This window comes from Mixophyes fleayi, chromosome 2 (assembly GCF_038048845.1).
Source record: "Mixophyes fleayi isolate aMixFle1 chromosome 2, aMixFle1.hap1, whole genome shotgun sequence".
NCBI classification, from domain to species: Eukaryota; Metazoa; Chordata; class Amphibia; order Anura; family Limnodynastidae; genus Mixophyes; species Mixophyes fleayi.
Window position 1 is genome coordinate 29,059,695 of NC_134403.1, and position 13,031 is coordinate 29,072,725.

Here is a 13,031-nt window from a genome sequence, read left to right on the forward strand (position 1 = left end):
ATCAATTTCATGAGGAACCAGATAAGGACAAAAGATAGCACAAATGACGCTCAGGAGAAAAGTTAATAATATAATACACTGAAGCCAATTTGTGGAGAGACTTTATTCCAAATATTAAAGTCATAAATTATCAATTCCAGGAAATATTCATTCACATTACACATCTTCAATGTCATCGAGCCATAGGAACGGAAATCAAAAACCAAAAAGTTACTGTACATAAAAAAATAACAGAAAAGAAACATTTCTTATCCTTCTCCAGTCCTCTCAGTTCTGAAGAGAGGAAAGCCAGCTTAATTAAATGTTCAATGTGATACAGATACAAGTAGACATCTTTTTATCCTCAAACGTTATCCTGCCTTTAAATCTCCTCAGACAGCCATTTCCGTCTTACTAGAGCTCATCAATACAAGTTGCCTGGTAAGTGGACATATAATCCAGTTACACCACAGGGAATGTAAATGAAACTGATGAAACTCATTATAGCTACAGGGTCAATGAAGGTCCTGAAGATCTCTAAATAAAGTATGTACAAGTCAATGAAGCTGAACTTCACTATACATATCAATATAGATATATGTAAAATTCTTACTCCTTTGTATAAATAGATGATTGAGTTACCAGCATTTGAATTTGAGAGGCGGAACCCTCCGTCTGCCATCCCTCACTTGTCCACCAGCTGAGAGCTATATATTTATATTTAATATGACGACCATTATTAAGGTCAGTCTATATTTAATGAATGTATCATCGGAGACTTTATGTCGTTAAAGTAACTGTCGGTGTTATCAGTACTGGGAACCTACCACCGGTTTATTTGACACATGAACGTAAATCGGTTTTTGAGAAGCACCTGACAAAGTTCAGTGACTGGTTTGAAAAATATTTGTATGGATCAGAGACCCATTCAGTGCTAAAGCCCCATCTGAATTTACTTCTATAGAAGAAACGCTCTCTGAGCTCTCCTGTGACAGCACTTTAAAAGTCACATTTAGCAGCATGGGACTTGAAGAGTTTTGGATATCATTAAAGATGAACATTCGATGGGAAGAGCTAAAGCACAGGGAAGCCACGTTCCATTTGTGACAACCGATCTGTGGGAAGCTGGGATTTCAGCTGTTGCTGTAATAAAAGAAAGTACCGTTCAAAAATCAACGTGGTACAGGAAATAAGGGCGGCAGTGCCCAAGCTGGTCCCAAGGTTTGAAGTGTCCAATTAATAGATATGTATGTATAATTTTTTTTTCTCCTGGAATTTATATGTATTATTTTTGCAAACAACTTAATGAGTATTTCTGTCCTGACCTAAATACTTATTACATTTTTTTGACCTAACTACTTAAAAAAATGCGACTGCTCAGTAATTCTTTTTGCATAGGGGTGCCAGGAAAAAAAAATAAAAAATAAAATAAAAATAAATGATGGTCACCCTAAGGGTGCCTCAAACTGAGAAAGTTTGGGAACCACTGGTCTATACACAGATACTACACCCCCAACATGACCTGACCACTGGACATGATCATAATACAATTCTATTACACTGTATACAGACATAGGACACTACACCCCCAACATGACCTGACCACTGGACATGATCATAATACAATTCTATTACACTGTATACAGACACAGTAGAACACCACACAACAAGACCACTGGACAGGATTATTAAGGCTATATTACATGTGCCAATCCTGCCACACATGCGAGTGGTCAAGTTAAGAAAAGATCCAACTGTTTAACGATTGGGCATTTCAAGAACACAATGGGGTTCGTCAGAGTGATCAAAGGATAGTAACCTGATCATTAGCTGTTCAGTTATCAGTTATGTTTTTTGACCCCACACACAGAGTTATACAAACAACAACTTTTCAGTGCTCTTTAAAATAGTTAGTGGACCAGAATAACGTTTAGGTCGTTCAAATTGATTTTTTTGGTGGGGTTGCTTGTCTGCCAGCGCTACATTGTAGATATTTCAGATATGTTCACAGAGATCAGTTTATAAGCCCTGGGATAAAAGCCCAGAAGTGATAAACAAAAGGGTAAAACAGAAAATCAAGGTTAAATTGAAAACATAGTTCAAAGTAATTTACTGCTTCAGCAAGCCAGAGACGGCTGTTACAGGGAGATACTGCGGATTTCAAGTAGAATGTGAATGCTATTTAGTTCTAAGTGCTGAGGGGACCAACAAAGTCAATGCTGTGCAGAGGGGTTTACTAAACAGGTTAAACCACAGGAAAATGTTAAACGCAGATATATTTTAGCTGTTCCACTACGATAGTTTCTCTTAAAACCACCCAACTTTTTATGCCCATCTAAAATATATTACCACCCATCACTGCCTGTAAGAGCAAAAAAGTATATTCAGGGCCATTACTAAATTTTAATTAAGTGGACCTGTCATCTGCTACAGTGGAGGCCGCCATATTGTGGGCGGAACCAATAATTATGAGAATAGGGTCTATCAGTTTATTAAAATAGTGCTGGGGTATGGCCACTTCCAGAGAGACAGAGAAGTGGCCATTTCAGAAAATATTTTCTCTTATTAATGAACTTCTGTGGGGATCCCCTAACCGTTAGCAGGACCGAGCTGCCATAGCATTGGAGTTTAACAGCTGGGAAATGAGAGGACATCGGTCTTAGAGATTCAAATGGTCCAAACTTGAGGTAAATGGTGACTGTGGCAACTAAATGGACAGAATCGCTGCCACCAGATGAGGTTCTACAGATTCCTAGTAGTCTGAACCCCAGAAACCAATTCTGACCGTCATCATTTGCTACATTATTCTGCTTCCTCTCTTGGAGGTGTGAAGGGCAGGGTACACATACTTCCTGTATCCCTGGAGCTCTTAGCCTTCTTTCTGTACAAGGGCAATTGCTGTGCGCTAGCATTGTAGATCAAAAGCCTTAGACAATAAAGGGAAATGTTCAAAGATGTGCCCATAACACTAGGAAAGTTGCTAGACAATGCAGCACAATGGTGTATTGGGAGCCGTAAAAGCTGAAACACAAAGCACCGAAAAGTACAATTCTTACATACTACAAGAGAATAAAAATGTATTTAGATGCCCCCTCACATATATAAGTAAATGCCTACCGGCCCTTCCCCAGAATATCAGTGTTCTCTATAAAGAAGGATTAGGTAGCCCTGCCACCTGGTGACATCTTGTCCGGACACATTGCGCCAATGTTATTATTACCACCATTTATTTATATAGCGCCACTAATTCCGCAGCGCTGTACAGAGAACTCACATCAGTCCCTGCCCCATTGGGGCTTACAGTCTAAATTCCCTAACACACACACAGGCAGACAGAGACGGACAGACAGAGACTAGGGTCAATTTGTTAGCAGCCAATTACCTACCAGTATGTTTTTTGAGTGTGGGAGGAAACTTGAGCACTCGGAGGAAACCCACACAAACACGGGGAGAACATACAAACTCCTCACAGATAAGGCCATGGTCGGGAATTGAACTCCTGACCACAGTGCTGTAAGGCAGAAATGATAACCACTAAGCCACCGTGCTGAAATCTCCACCCTGTAGAAGTGCGAAAAAAACATGAGTGGAGATTCCTTACCACAATGGACATTGTGGTGAAACTCCCCTATATGTGAAGAACTATATATCTGGTCCAAAGGATGGCAACTATATAATAATGTACACATAATTTGGAAAGGAATCGAAAATAGTGCTGTCATTTATACCACTTTCATACTGCCGCCCCGGCAATATCCCGGGTAGTTAACCCGGGATATTGCCGGGGCACAGGGCAGTAAAGATAACAAGATTCCCGGGTCGGGCGGGTTCATACTGCACCTGCCCGACCTGGGTTTTAGAAAAAAAAAAAAAAAAGTGTCAAAAAAGATTTTAAATTAAAAAAAAATACATAAGAAATGTGTACTTAACTTATTTTCAGCCAGCGGTGTCTCCGGTGCGTTGCCGGCTGTCAGGGGGACCTCTGAACAGGGTTTCCTCTGGGTACTAAAATGACGTCATTTCTAGTCCATTAGAAATGACGTCATTTTAGTACCCAGAGGTCCCCCTGACAGCCTGCAACACACCGGAGACACCGCTGGCTGAAAATAAGTTAAGTACACATTTCTTATGTATTTTTTTTTAATTAAACTCTTTTTTTTTTTTACTTTATGAATGGCGAGACCCGGGAATTACACGGGTTGCACCATTCATACTGCAGGCGAGCGGGGTCCAACACGGGAATTACCCCTCGCAAAATCCCGGGTCTAACTCCCGGGATTTTAGACCCGGGATTTTGTGATTGGACTATTCATACTGCACCAAGACCCGGGTTTTTCAGCGTGCCTCTGCAAAAACCCGGGTTTTTGGTGCAGTATGAATGGGGTATAATCAACCAACTCAAATCATAATTATCTGGAATTTAACGCCCCCCAAAATAAAAGAAAAAAAAAATTAAATCTTTTGGATTTGGATATAGAGGGAAGTAACTACAAATCATTACAACTACTTATTTTAAGACAATAGAAGCAAATGCATTTTTACATACAATACTATACTTCCTATATGCAGCGGCTGTGGGATATACTATATAACATTACATCTATTTTGAAGAGCAAGATAACAATCCTCCAGTTTGGGATTGTGACTGGATCACTTATAAGTAACTTATGGTATAAATTTATTTAAAGGAAATGGCGCAGGGCGCTTATTTATATAATTGCCAATGCACTTATTTTTGATCTTGTGTATATTTTGATATAGGAAATCTTTATTTCTGAGACCAGGGGAAGAAATTTGTTTCTTGTTTAACCTTGCCAGAGCAGATGCATTATTTCTGGAGGTATATATCTGATACAATAAGCCTTTGTGGATGGAAGTCTTTTGTGTATTGTAATGTGGGGAAATGGCTTGTTTGGGGTTGTACCTTTCTTTGAGAATGTGTAGTCTGTGACTCTGAATAAAGGATTCATGTTAATTAGACCCTTTGACTTGCTAGTAGATTTTCTGCCTCTGAAATAAGATACAGGAAATCATAGCAAGGTTTTAGGATATCACAGATAAGTGTAAATATTGTTTGCTTTGCATTGCAGGTAAATCCATGTTTTGATAAACAGGCTTATCCAGGGAGGCTGCGCTCAAATGTGTATAAAAACAGCACTGTTTTGTATTAAAAGTTGTTTTTTCTGATTTCATCTGACCTTAGCACTGGTACCGCCAATCAGTGCGACTGTAAATAAATATCACTTGCTTCAAAGACCTGCTTGAAAATATCTTCTATGCTGAAAATTCTGTGACTTACAGATTAGACCCAAAATCTAATCCGTTCCTGGCTGTTTCTGATGTTTGGACCCAGCTTTTAAGGTACCACCGCTCTGCCTGCTACCCTGCAGCTCTGGTCAGTGTGATAGGCCAGGAGGGGATCCATCCACAGCAACCCTGATCCACAGGAAGAGATCAGGAGTACCAGCCCAGGTACACCAGTAACGGGGTACACTCGCAGCGTCAGTTTCCCAGAAGAAACCCTGTTCTGGATGCCGTAAAGAGTCCAGTGGTGGCAGCATTTGTAAGCCCCTCCTACTGCGGCAAGAGGGATAACGACGGAACGGTGGCAAAGTAATCCCAGCAACAGCAGACAGGGTGGCATAGGCGGTCCATCCTGTCACAGGGATGGAAAGGCATACATAGGTGTTCAGTGAGCAGTTAACAATAGGGTATTCTGAAATTTAACTAAGTTAAAAGTGGTGTACCCCAGGGTTCTGTCTTTGGGTCACTGGTTAATTTATTTATTTATTTAAGGACGTAGAACACTGTTGTTAAAACTGAATTATTTGATGGAACGCCAAGTGTCCGTGTGCCATTGTTCTGTGTCCACAAAAAAAATGCATTTCCCAATAGAATGTAGAGCACGTTTGACAACCCGGAACCCCTAGAACAGATTCTAGAACAATTCAGACATAGAAAATACACAAGGAGCATTACATGTGGGCCAGATAAATTGGGCAATCACGTGGCAAATTGCGATCAATGTGGATAAATGTAATGTTATGCATATATTATTAAAAATAATAATAAACAATGGAGCGTGATCTGGGTATACTTGTAGATCACAGACTTTACAATAGCATGCCATATTAATCTGACATCTAGAGCCAGCAGGCTATTAACCTGCATTAAAAGCGGTATAATTATAATATAATAAGTACACATGTTGCCCCTATGCAGCAGTGATTACACAGGTCAACTTTAGGCAAACGTTTACAAAAAGGAATCTGGAGAAGGTCCAGAGGAGGACAACTAAATGAATAAGGTGTAAAGCTGGGTACACACTACATGGTTTTCGTTCAATAAATCAGCTAAATCAGCCGACATACGACCGCTCGTTCGAAAGTCGGGCCAGTGTGTGCAATGACACGATGGTCGAAAGTCTGCCCAAATGGACGATTGTCGCCTCATTTGGTTGGTCGTACCGTTTAATATTTTCGTTCCAATCTCGTTTCCGCTGTGTAGTGTGTATAAACTTCCGACCGATCCACAACAGTGAGTAAGAAATTACAGTCATTGCTCACGACAACATGGCTGTAAAAAGTCGCTAAAGGGACGTCCCCTCTTCCCTTTATCGTCCTAAACAAGGCTAGTGAGTATGCAGTCCATGGAGTGAGCGATCGGACCATCGATCGCATGTAAAATCGATCGGCATGAAAAGTTGGTGGAAAATTCTGTAGTGTGTACCCAGCTTTAGGAAGATCTCCGTTATGAGGAAAGATGTTCTCAGGTACATTTATTTACAGTGGAGAAGAGAGGTATGATCACGGTATGTAAATATATTCATGACCCATACAGAAAGTTCTATGACAACCTGTTCAGTTTAAGGTCCCCACACAAGAGGCCATCCATTCTTTATAGAGTGCAGTGAAGCTGTGGAATGCACTCACAAATGATATTTGCAGACCATGCAGAGAAGGAAGAAGGAGGACTGGACTTCTTAGCTAATGTAATATATCAGGCTACTGGCAGAAATAAATACTCATGATTGTATATTGATACAGCGAGTTGTATGTAGACAGGAACGAATATTCCCCCTTTTTATAAGGCACACTTAGGGCCTGATTCATTAAGGATCTTAAATTAAGAAACGTCTTATTTCAGTCTCCTGGACAAAACCATGTTACAATGCAAGGGGTGCAAATTAGTTTTCTGTTTTGCACATAAGTTAAATACTGACTGTTTTTTCATGTAGCACACAAATACCAACTTTAAATTTCAGTGTACAAATAAGCTATCAAGTATTTGTGTGTTACATGAAAAACACAGTCAATATTTAACTTATGGGCAAAACAGAATACTAATTTGCACCCCTTGCATTGTAACATGGTTTTGTCCAGGAGACTGAAATAAGACGTTTCTTAATTTAAGATTCTTAATGAATCAGGCCCTTATTGATTTCGTTGCTTGTTTATTTTAGGGGGTAAATGAAGAGTTAAACTGGATACACTCATATTTTTTTTTTCTAACCTCAACAACTATATAGACAATATTTGCGTTACCAGTTTTCACACCTCCCAAAAGATAACATAATATATATTAACAGTAACAAAGTAGGAGTTTGACATTAAACAATACATGGACTTTGAGGATACATCTGTTGAGGTGTTTATGGCATGCAGTATGCGGAAAGGCCTAAAAGAAAATTCAAAGACCAGTTTTAATAACATCAGAGGGTTACGCTCACTGCCGATTCCACCCACAGCATGACTGTACACAATAGCAATTGTAAGCATGGCAGCTTTAATACAAGAAGTTTGGTCAAACACACACATCCCCTGGGGGGAGATCATTATAAGCAACTGCAACAACCAGCTTGCTTTGGATATGTAAATTAAGAATAATAAGTCCGGAAAGAACTTAATGAGACAATGAATTTGGCAGCTTTTTGCCTTTATCTCTTTTTTAATTATCCTTGCATCAACAGAAAGTATTTATGTCACTTGTTTTAGTATATTATTAGGTCATCTGTACACTGTGAACCAAAGCTTACAACAGCACACACACTTAAATGCATCAATAGTAATCCTGCTTTCTCTTAACATTTTATTGTGCTATTAACTTGAATCAATGTAATGTAATCCATGTGCGACATATAGTATTATGGGTTAAGTCAGCAATCCATTAATGCACCCATTATTAGAAGAAGAGCGTGACATAGGCAGCACGGTGGCTTAGTGGTTAGCACTTCTGCCTCACAGCGCAAGGGTCATGAGTTCAATTCCCGACCATGGCCTTATCTGTGTGGAGTTTGTATGTTCTCCCCGTGTTTGCCTGGGTTTCCTCCGGGTGCTCTGGTTTCCTCCCACACTCCAAAAACATACTAATAGGTTAATTGGCTGCTATCAAAAATTGACCCTAGTCTCCATCTGTGTCTGTGTGTGTCTGTGTGTGTATGTTAGGGAATTTAGACTAAGCTCCAATGGGGCAGGGACTGATGTGAATGAGTTCTCTGTACAGCACTGCGGAATCAGTGGCGCTATATAAATAGATGATGATGATGGAGTCTGATTCTGTTTTCTTGGTACATTCAAAACATGCAACGGTTGACGCTGGTGGCAGGGGGCATCTTTAATTTGATCCAATATAGCGGATATGATTTTATATCATTACTTAATACTTCTGAAGAAGGGGTACCATGCTGCGTCTTAGTTTATAAATACATTTAAAATACCCCTCGCTGCAATATAGATTTGTTCCCCAGTTACAAGTCCACTGGAATCTGAGTGTGGTGGGCGCCTGCTATATTTTATGTGTACGTTTTATATCGGGGACAACTGTTTAGGAGACCCTATACCACACTTCAGACCAGCGCTCCTTTCTGTTTGTTGGCCAGTGAGCAGCATACAGACGGGATGGTGCCAATTGATCACTAAATACTTTGGTGCTGATCAGTAGTTCATCTTCTTGAATGCAGCTTCAGTTGCTACCAACAGTGGGTGTACCCAGCCACACCGCCCGCAGGTGCCATTTGCTTTCTTTTTTAGTATATAAACCTGCCCATAGGCTCCGTGCACAAACTCAAACTCTGTTGGGCAAAAATAAGATTTAACGACACAGGGCACATATATGGCCAGTAACCCTGTTGTCCATAAAGAGGTCCCGTACCATCAGGTCCAACTACACAGGAATGCATGGAGAGGCAGTCAGCATTTCTACCCATGTGAAGCAGCCATTACTTGGAACGCTGGCTCATCCTGCCAGACAAACCTTTAAAAGACAACTAAACCCAAAAATTGGGTTTCCCATGTATAAAACATGAGTGTAAAAACCACTATTTGATCTTACCCAGACTTTCCACTGTTGCTCACACTTTAACGGATGGTATAAATTACCTGTGCCCAGGAAAGTGACAGATACTGGTCGCCACGGCGACAGACATGGCCCCTGGTGAACGGAGCAGGACTTTAAATACTCTGCCTTCCTGTACACAATGACTCCCCGGCCCCCTGTGCATTAGAGGAATCAGCTCAAAATAATGCCCGGTCGCTAATATGGTGGAAGCGGGGGGGCATATGGTTTATGGGCACAAAACTAGTTCATTGTTGGCAGAGCCTGGCATATGATGTCTATGTCACATGACTGGTATATTTGTGGAGCACAGGCTGGTAAGTGTATGGGACCATGGTACAATATATGGGGGGCATAGGCTGTGGCAATCTATGGTATGATTGGTATATTATGTGCATTGTCACAGAGCTAGCTTAATGTGGTTTATTGTGTATGGGAAGAGGCTGGTATATTACGAGACCTGATATAATGCCTCTGGCACAATATAAAAGTGTGGGGATATGGCTGGTAAATTATATTTGCAACATACTCTCATACTTATGGGCATATATCTGGTACAAAGTACGGGTGCACAGGTTAGTAAATCATGCATGGGGGCTCATGGCTGGTACGTTACATTTAGCTAAGGCTGGTTTAATATGCTTGTCATTTTATCTGTTCTATTCTGCAAGTAACATCCACCTCTGACTTCATAAAAAGTTCAAGCACAGAGACTTTTGCAGCACACAAAGTGCTCTGTGTCAAAAAATAAATTTGTGTATGTATATATATATATATATATATATATATATATATATATATATATATATATATACACACATATACACACACACAAATGTTCTTTATGCAGATACAACAATCTGGTGGTTATACTGTGCAGACACCAACCCTTCATTTTGGTAATCAACGGTGCAGAACGCTGGTTCTAAGCTCCCATTCTGTGCGCTCTAGTGGGAGTGTTGAGAGGTTGTCTTCACAGCAAATGTAGACCGTCCCCGGGCATTATAGTATACAGAACTTGCGGCAGCCAACACTATTCACCAACTGGCATGCCATACAGGAATGGTGCTTTATATATATATTAATTGGTAAAGGGCCAGTACAGAGTAGTTTATGTTGTGCACCCCATAGCATCTCAACTGGTGTTAATGAAACAGTGGAGGAAGGTTTAAGAAAAACAAACAACAAAAAAAAACAATTATGAGAGAATTATATCCAAGGTTGGTCTGTGCAAGACTGAAAAGGGACAATTAAAAATTTATGAATAGAACCACTAGAGTCCAGTCTCACACATGGAGGACAGCGTGTTAAAAAGTACATGGTGATCTACAATGTAATGGGGGGAGTGGAAGACGCAGAAGTGGCGGTGAGCCTCAGCAGCCGGCAGATCACTAAATACTTTGGTAGGAGAAGTATTCTGTAGACTACTGTTGTCTCAATACACCCACGACAACAATGTGCTAACACCCCCCCCCCCATCAGGATACTGTTCCTGAGATCATACCAGCAGGTCTGGCACCCACTACCACGTTACATTTATAATAATCTGAAACTTTTATCTTGCCCACTCACTATATGAATTGCACACATGCAAGATCTGTTGGTACCTGCCTATCTGCTTTAAACAGCATTGCATATATACACAGTAAGATGTCATCACTGATTGAGCAGACAATTGCATGAGACAAGCAGTCATTGGCCACTGTGTATATCTGTCTTGTATTTTTTTTTTCTCTATTGAACGCACAGGTTTACAATGGGTTATACACACGTGGTATTATCTTAAAGAACGTTCTACCATGAAGTATGTCCCCTTTATCTACTAATAAAACTAAACTTCAATAATGTTAAGCAATTAAGCATGAAACACTGACAAGAACACACTAAAAGACCTTTGCTTCTAATGCAGTCGGCATATTATAAAGCAATATGTTGCTGGTTCCAGAAAAAGCCATACACAGTATACATACAGATTTCAATATCATGAGGTTATAGTTAAATAATCTCATTAAATCTACACACTTAAAATGTCATGCTGTGTGCTTGCAATTAAAACGTGGCATACAAAGCAGCTGGCATTGTTTCATGTACAGCTTTAGAGGTTGGTCTCAAAAAAACAATACATTTCAGAAGTCTGGCTGAATGAGAGGTATACACTTGACTTAGGCAGTTGTGGTTTACTAGTATCCGCTGACACTACAAATCCCAGCAATACCCAGACCTGACAAAACTGGGGAGACTTATTACTCCACCACCACTGGCACAAACACAGGTTTCCTTCCTCTGACACACACTAATATACCAACCTACCCACATCACTTGACTCTTTTCCAGACTTATCTGCATTACACATTCCATGCCATATTATTCACATTCTATTATTCACTGAACTGATTATGGTATTTACACACCATGGGCTTATTATACAACAGCATTTTACAAAAATGATTCCTTATTACTATTAAAATGACTAAGCTCTTACAACAATACAGGCTGACAAATCGGTAGCCTAATTGCTTCACTGCAAGATGTCAAGCAGAGATATCCTATCTCCCCATATTTCAAATAGCCCAAAGAGAATGGTTTTAAAAATAAAGCACTTTTCATGTTTTCATAGACATAGCAGAATATGATGGAGATGATCAAACAGATCTACATGCACTAAATCAGGGAACAAACAGAGTGGATACTATTATAAAGTTAGAAGCCTATGCATGGATTTATCCCTAGAGATCTCTGTATAAGACACATAAGACTGACAATTTGGGTAGAAAGAGGAGCAGAAGGGGAGCAAAAAAAAAGAGGAGCAGAAGGGGAGCAAAAAAAAGAGGAGCAGAAGGGGAGCAAAAAAGAGAGGAGCAGAAGGGGAGCAAAAAAGAGAGGAGCAGAAGGGGAGCAAAAAAGAGGGTCAGTAAAGACAACCCAAAACTTACCAATTTGTGCCAGTCAGCAGTTCTGCCATCACAGCACTAGCTGCAGGCAATGAAGCCAGAGGGGCGAGCAGAGGGGTGGGGTTGGCAACTGTGGGACAAAATAACTTTTCTCCAAACTATGTGAAACACTGCAGACTGGCCCTGCTGCAGATCACTACAGCACCAACCACAAGTGATCAATCACAGAACATGATCAGAGTGGTTGTGGACCCCCCCCCCAGGACCCAGTCCAGAGATCCTAACCAACCCCCCTGCCCGCTGCCAAGCGGTGACCACCCTCCATACAACTTATACCCACTGTCTTACCCAGCCCCGCAGCTACCGCTTATAATCCAATGCATTAAGCCTAAAACGAGCGCTGCCACTTTCCCCCATTGCTGCGCGGAATCGCTCACCTCCTGCGCTCAGCTTGGTTCCAGCGAGCAGTCCATGAGCAGAAGCTCTGGAGCGGAAGGCGAAAAACTACAACTCCCAGCACGCACCAGCGGTGTCTTCAAAGTGTAAAAAACTTTATTAGGTGGCCGAGAGCTAAGGGCTGACGTGGCTGCATTAGCGGGCAGAGCCACGCCCACTCAGTCATGCTGCAGTTTAACCCATTCAGTACAACAAAAGCATGTGAGGGAAGCACAACAGGGTATAATAGATGTATATGGTATATATGTACTAATTTTGGTGCTAATTAAAAAATCATAATTACACAATTCATTCCCACTAATATAATTCATACATCCTGTCATTTCTACAAATAAATTGTCCCTTTTTTGGTCTAAAATGTAGAGCTGTATG

The 13,031-nt window shown here is 40.6% G+C and overlaps 1 long non-coding RNA gene across 1 annotated transcript in view; it reads right to left on the reverse strand.

Annotated features, from left to right (window-relative positions):
- LOC142140812 (uncharacterized) overlaps positions 1 to 12,747 on the reverse strand; it is a 33,907-nt gene extending 21,160 nt beyond the window's left edge. The window contains exon 1 of the long non-coding RNA XR_012688570.1: positions 12,641 to 12,747. This is a non-coding gene — a long non-coding RNA (uncharacterized LOC142140812). The remainder of the gene's footprint in view (positions 1 to 12,640) is intronic.
- Positions 12,748 to 13,031: the final 284 nt, after the last annotated feature.